The 6,444-nt window shown below is 44.6% G+C and overlaps 1 protein-coding gene across 2 annotated transcripts in view; it reads right to left on the bottom strand.

Moving 5' to 3' along the window:
* Positions 1-4,738, bottom strand: part of Fam222b (family with sequence similarity 222 member B) — a 99,359-nt gene extending 94,621 nt beyond the window's left edge. The window contains exon 1 of one of the 2 annotated variants that reach the window (XM_004635398.2): positions 4,601-4,738. The gene's annotated coding sequence lies outside the window, so the exon portion shown is untranslated. The remainder of the gene's footprint in view (positions 1-4,600) is intronic. The other variant, XM_004635400.2, reaches the window with a different exon arrangement.
* Between the last annotated feature and the right edge of the window lie 1,706 nt (positions 4,739-6,444).

The raw sequence follows: 6,444 nt of genomic DNA, 5'->3' as shown, positions 1-6,444 counted from the left end.
AAAAAAAAAAAAAAAAGGTATACTATGTTCATGCACACATCTACCAAAATGAAACCCATTAATCTGTAGAATCAATATTCAGTAATAAAAAATGTGGTGTGCCAGTGAGATAGCTTAGCAGACTAAGCAAGAGGGTTCAATCCCCGGGGCTTGCTGAGACAGAGATGACACTGGGTGTGGTGGTGCATTCCTGTAATTCCAGTGCAAGGGAGGCTGAAAACAGGAGGCTCACTAGAGTCCAAGCTATGTAATGAGACCCTGTAGCAAATACATTTTTAAAAAATGTGGTAGAGAAGACAGTAATATCTTGGTTCTCAAATGCTTCTGTTCACAAACAATTCTGTTCTCAAAAGCAATTGAAGGGGCTGGGGAGATGGCTCAGTAGAATAAGCGCTTCCCTGGCAAGAGCAAGGGTCTGCATTCAATCCCCGGTTCCACCAAAAAAAAAAAGCAATTGACAAAATTTTGCTTCCAGGGTTTAGCTCAGTGGCATAAGGACCTGCCTAGCAAACACAAGGTCCCAAGTTCAATCCCCAGTACCATTTACTTTTTTTACAATTTTTTTGTTTATTTATTTATTTTGTGTGTGTGTGTGGCCAGCTCAGCCCACCAGGGGGTGGGGCTGGCTGGCATGTGGTGCTGGGGGATTGAACTGCAGTCCCTGTGCTTAGCTTAGCTTAGCTTGTTCTAAGTAGGCGCTTTAGACCACTGAGCCATCTCACCAGCCCCCCCAGTACCATTTAAAAAAAACCAGGGAGATGGCTCAGTAGAATAAGTGCTTCCCTGGCAAGCACAAGGGCCTGAGTTCAATCCCCGATTCTGAGAAAAAAAAAAAACTCCTTCATTTCCAAACTCTACACCAGATGACAAACACAACTGTGTACCATCTTCCCCTTATAAGCACAAACACGATCATCTTCTTCAAAATCATAAACTAAGCTTGTGAAATCAAGTATCACTGTAAACATAAACTTACAAAGAAAGAATAGATTTGTATTCTTTGATCTATGGTAATAGTTGAAAATGTTTTATGTTTTTAGTGCTGGGGATTGAGCCCAAGGTCTTGTATATACTACAGGCAAACGCTCTGCCACAGAATTACATCTTCAGCCCCTCCTTTTCATACCATTTTCTAAGACAGTGCCATTAACAGTGAATTTTGTTTTTGTTCTTTTTTGGTGGAACCAGGGATTGAACTCAGGCCCTTGTGCTTGCCAGGGAAGCACTTATTCCACTGAGCCATCTCCCTGGCCCCTGACAGTGAATTTAGGGGAGAACTAAAGAACTAGAGAAAAAGAAATTAAAATTATACATTACTGTGCATTTCTAAGAAAGAGGTCAAGGGGCTGGAGAGATGGCTCAGTGGTCTAAAGCACCTACTTGGAACAAGCTTGGCAAAGCACAGGGACCGCTGTTCAATCCCCCAGCATCACATGCCAGCCAGCCCCGCCCCCAGGTGGGCTGAGCTGGCCACACACACACACACACACACACACTGAAAAAAAAAAAAAAAAATTAAAAAAAAAAAAAAGAAAGAGGTCAAACATTTTAGTTGCAAGAAAAATTAAAGATAACTAGGGTTCATTTCCCCCCTTCCTATAAAATAATTTAGCCCTCTTATTTCTATATCTTCAAAGATCTGTACAGCTACTTCCTTTTACTCAGCTAAAAGACAAATCTTTCACCCATTTCCAAAAGACCTCTCACCATTTCAACTTTCAATCCTCACAGCTGGGAAAGCTGAAGTACTGTATCTCTTTCTGTCCTTTTGAAAGGAGTTTGCAGCACCTGTCTTTCAAAAGCTATGGCTAAAAAGCCATTTTGTCTCTCTGGAAGCATATAGTACAACTCTGTCCTTTGCTTTGTCTACATTAAACAACAACAACAAAGGCTCAGGAGTTGCTCCTTCAACCTTTCAAAGAAACCAGTCACCTCTTTGACTCCTGTACACCATTTGCCTTTTTCAGCCACCAGGGAGGTTCCAGGGACAGACAGAAAAAAATAAAAGCTAAAAAGCTGCAGTATACTTAGCTAAACTCCCTAACAGAAACAAGGTCCTGGGGCAACCAGACTCTTTTGAAGAGAAAAAAAAATTTTTAATTAAAAATAATAGGGACTTGCCTGGCAAGCACAAGGGCCTGAGTTCAATCCTTGGTTCCTAATAATAATAATAATAATAATAATAATAATAATGACTGGGTTGGGGAGATAGCTCAGTGGCATAAATGCCAGCTTGGCAAGTGCAAGGTCCAGAGTTCAATCCCCAGTATCATACACATACACACACACACACACACACACACACACACACAAAAGAAAAAAACAGGGACTGAGTCTGGTGTGGTGGAACACATCTGTAATCTCAGCACTCAGGAGGCTAAGACAAGAAGAGAATCATCATGAGTTTGAGGCCAGCCTGGGCCACACAGTGAATTCAAGCACAGCCTGAACTACATAGCAAGACCCTGTTTTTTTTTTTTTTTTAATGAGCAGAATATATTTATTGAGAGAAAGAAAGCTCCTGTCCAAGAGAGGGACAGGAGGAGGGGCCCAAGCAGGTAGTTCCCCCAGGAAGCTGTCTCTTCCAGGGACTTTTATAGTGTAAAGCCATGTGAGGCTAAGGTAGAGAGAATGGGAACTCACTTAGGTGGGCAGGAGGTGGGACAAAACTATGGTCAACCAATGGGATTACATATGGGACAGGGTCTTTTCCTTTTGGGGGTTGGAATGCAGGATAGGGTCTCTTTCTGTTGGGGGTTGGGCTAGTGACTCACTTGAAGACCCTGTGTTCCCTTTTTTTTGTGGAACCGGGGATTGAACTCAGGCTCTTGCACTTGTCAGGCAAGCACTTATTCAACTGAGCTGTCTCTCTGGCCCCAAGACCCTGGTTTTTTTTAAAAAAAAATGAGAACAGGGGCTTAGCAGAGGGTAAGCCCTTGTGTAAGGGCCTGGATCCAAAATCCAGTACATTGAAAATAAGAAAACCATGGTGGCCCCAGTAGTATAGACCTGCAATTCCAGGTTCCAAAGGCTAAAGCAAGGAGGATTGTAAGTTCAAGGGCAGGCCAGATAACTTAGGGAGACCTTTCCCCCACACACCAAAAAAACCAAAAGTGCTCAGCACTGTTTAGGTTCAATCTCCAGTACCACACAAATGAAGAGAAAAAAAGAAAATCAAGTTTTCAGCTAGGGGTAGGTCAGTGACACAGCATTTACCTCACTGACATGAGGTTCTGGGCTTGATCCCAGTTCTGCTCCCTCCTCCCTACCAACAAAAAGGAAGGAAAGAAAGAAATGATATTTGCACACCCCTTTGGGCAGCTCTCCTAAACTGTCTCAAACTACTTTTCTCAAATAAAGTACATTAGTAACAACTGCATTACAAGAAAACCTGACTGAAGTTCAGAAAGCATTTAATGGACTGGCCCTCCTTTCTCTATTTCCTTCCTCTTGGGTGAGGCACTGCATAGAACTTGTAAAAATGCCAGAGTATGGTATTTTCCACACAAGTCTGCTGGCTACCTTGTCACATTACAGAAGAAACTGGTATTTCTGCACCGTACTACATAGATGGTACATATTTGTCTGATAAGATTTTACAAATAATATTCTTTGCCTTAGGGCTGGAGCGATAGCTCAGCAGTGTAAGTGCTTGCCTGTAAGCACAAGGATCTGAGTTTGATCCCTGGTACAAAAAAAAAAAAAAGATTTGCCTTGACAGATAAATCAGTTATTCCAATAACAAGGTAAGGTCTAAATCCAGTAATGTTAAGAAAAAAAAAAGTTAATAAATAAATAAATAAATAAATCCAGTAATATTGTTGGTAATGTGTTAGCAGCTTCTGCCAGAGATATAGCTCAGGGGTACAAGAGCCTGCCTGACAAGCACAAGGTCATGAGTTCACTTCCCCTTACAAAAATGTGTGTGTGTGCATCCTCATTTTACAATTCAAAATTTTCATAAACAGCCTCAATAATATACATGATGCTTGCAATAGCCCATCGGACCCTCATCTTCCAGAGTTCCATAAAGATTAAGTGAACCTGCCCTGTTATCTATCAGGCTTATCAATGGTGAACTAGGGTATGGCACCCGTCCGACTTCAAGCTAGCTCTTTGCCCTAGAACCCTTCCAACTTTAAACAAAGCTCTTGACTCCCACCCTCTCTCTATCCAGGGCAGCCCATTACTCCAGGTGACCAGGCTCTTCCCTTCCTGGTTCAGAGTTGGTTTCCTCAGCTCCAGCAAGGCTTTCTTCTTCCACTACCCTCCCCCCGCGACCATTCTGAAAGAAGCGGAAAGGGAGAGGCGACCAAAAAGCTCCTGGGGGAAGGGATGATGACAAACCGGGAGTGCAGGACACTGGCCCCGCCGTGGGCTCCTTCAGTGCTCACGTACAACTCCTTCCTCCGCCAAGGAGTCCAGCCCTGGGACGGGATTCCCCGCCACCCATGCCCCAAATTCTACATCACCACCTCAAACTGCCCCCCACGCCCCTCCGTCACAGACCCTCACAGCCCACCCCTGGAGTCAGAGCAGCCTTCTGCTAGACCTCCTCCCCTGAGTTCCCACTGTCCACTCCCCTCCCACCACCACTCACTGTCGGTGACTGGGCCCGACCCTCATGGCTGCTTGGTAGCCGCCTGCCGCCGCCACCGCTGCTGTGCGCCCGGGCCCCTCAGTCACTACCGCCGCCGTCGGGACTCGCCAGCAGCCTCTTCTGCGCCTGCGCAGCCTGGAGCGCTGGGGCCCTCTCGGGCGTCGTGCGCCTGCGCAGCCGGCCCCGCTGGCGTCTTCCTCAGTGCCTGATGGGCCGCCCCGCTGAGTCTCAGGTGGACATGGCCGCTGGCCATCCTTGAGTAGTTGTTAGGCATAGAAAATTGGTGGCTTCCCGGGGGCGTGAGGGCCCTGGAGTACCTTGCTAGGATACTAAATTCTCCAATTGCGTTTTCCTTCGAGGCCGTAGATTTAATGGCGCGTACAGCATTCTGCATCCTGCTTGCACTTATAGGCCTGAATTCAGGTGCTCTCAGGGAACCACTGACAACCTATTTGGCATTCTTTCAAGAAGACAGTCACATCTGAAATGTATGGAAGCTGGGCATGGTGGCGCACGCCTGTAATCCCAGCACTTGGGAGGCTGAAGCGGGAGAATCCTTGAGAGTTGGAGACCACCCTGAGCTGTAACACAGTGAGCTTAAGACCAGCCTGAACTGCATAGTGAGACCCTGTCTCAAGAAGACTAAATAAATACAACAAAGTGTTTTTGTTTGTCAGTTTGTTTTTTAATGGACCTTGCACTTGCCAGACAGGTGCTTATGTGTTTATTGGACATGTTTTTTTTGTTGTTGTTTTGTTTTTTAAATTTATTTATGTGTGTGTGTGTGTGTGTGTGTGTGTGTGTGTGTGTCCAGCTCAGCCCACCAGGGGGCGGGGCTGGCTGGCATGTGGTGCTGGAGGATTGAACCGCGGTCCCTGTGATTTGTTAAGCTTGCTCTAAGTAGGTGCTTTAAACCAATGAGCCATCTCACCAGCCCTATTGGACATGTTTTAAGCATGCCATACGTTCCATCGAGTAATTTGGAGGCAAACAGTCCCCCACTTTGCAGCTTTCATCGTGGATCCTAAATTATTACAAACTGTTAAATGCTAATTAGTGAGATGAAACTAGCAGCCTTTCAACCTTTAGACCCAGGCCGGAAGATGGCTCAGTAGAATAAGAGCAAGGGCCTGTGTTCAATTCCAGGGTCTGCAAAAAAAAAAAAAAAAAAAAAAACTTTAGACCATTGTCTTGCTTTGGCATATCTGGAAAAACAGAGTAGGCTAAATGGAGTCCTGGGAATTCAACAATACAAACTTAAAAATGACAGGCACTGTACTTTAAGCAAAGGGAAGAGGCAGTATATAATTAAACCCCAGCTGAGAGTAGAAGTACACATACATAATCCTAGCCCTGGGGAGGCTGACCCCTGGGGATCTCACAAACTCAAGGCCAGTCTGGGCTACAAAGCAAGACCCTATCTCAAACAAAAAACTCCTCAATGTGACTCCTTCTCTCACTGTACCTCCAGCTCTCACTTCCTGTCTTCTACAAAATTTGGAAAGAAAGGGACCAAAATGCAATGTAAGGCAAAGAACAGTGTGGAAGAAGAGAAAAAGGGGAAATGTCTTTCTTTTTGGGGAATTAGGACATTAAAATCTCTGTACTTTTAGGGAAATTTCTGAGGAAAGCAAGAAGTACTTCTGATTACAGAATTTATAGATGAATGTTTGAACTCCTAATTAAAGATTGAGGGAGGTTTTCTTCATTTTATTTATTTATTTTTTGGTACTGGGAATTGAACTGAGGACTGTGCCACTGAGCTAAATTCTCAGGCCTCTTCATTTTAAAAAGAAGCTGCAAAAGGTAAACAGTGTTTTGTGTCTTAACTGTGGAAAATTATA

This window comes from Octodon degus, unplaced genomic scaffold, assembly GCF_000260255.1.
Source record: "Octodon degus isolate 3935 unplaced genomic scaffold, OctDeg1.0 scaffold00072, whole genome shotgun sequence".
NCBI classification, from domain to species: Eukaryota; Metazoa; Chordata; class Mammalia; order Rodentia; family Octodontidae; genus Octodon; species Octodon degus.
Note: the sequence above shows the minus strand (reverse complement) of the source record. Positions and strands in the feature narration are given on the sequence as shown.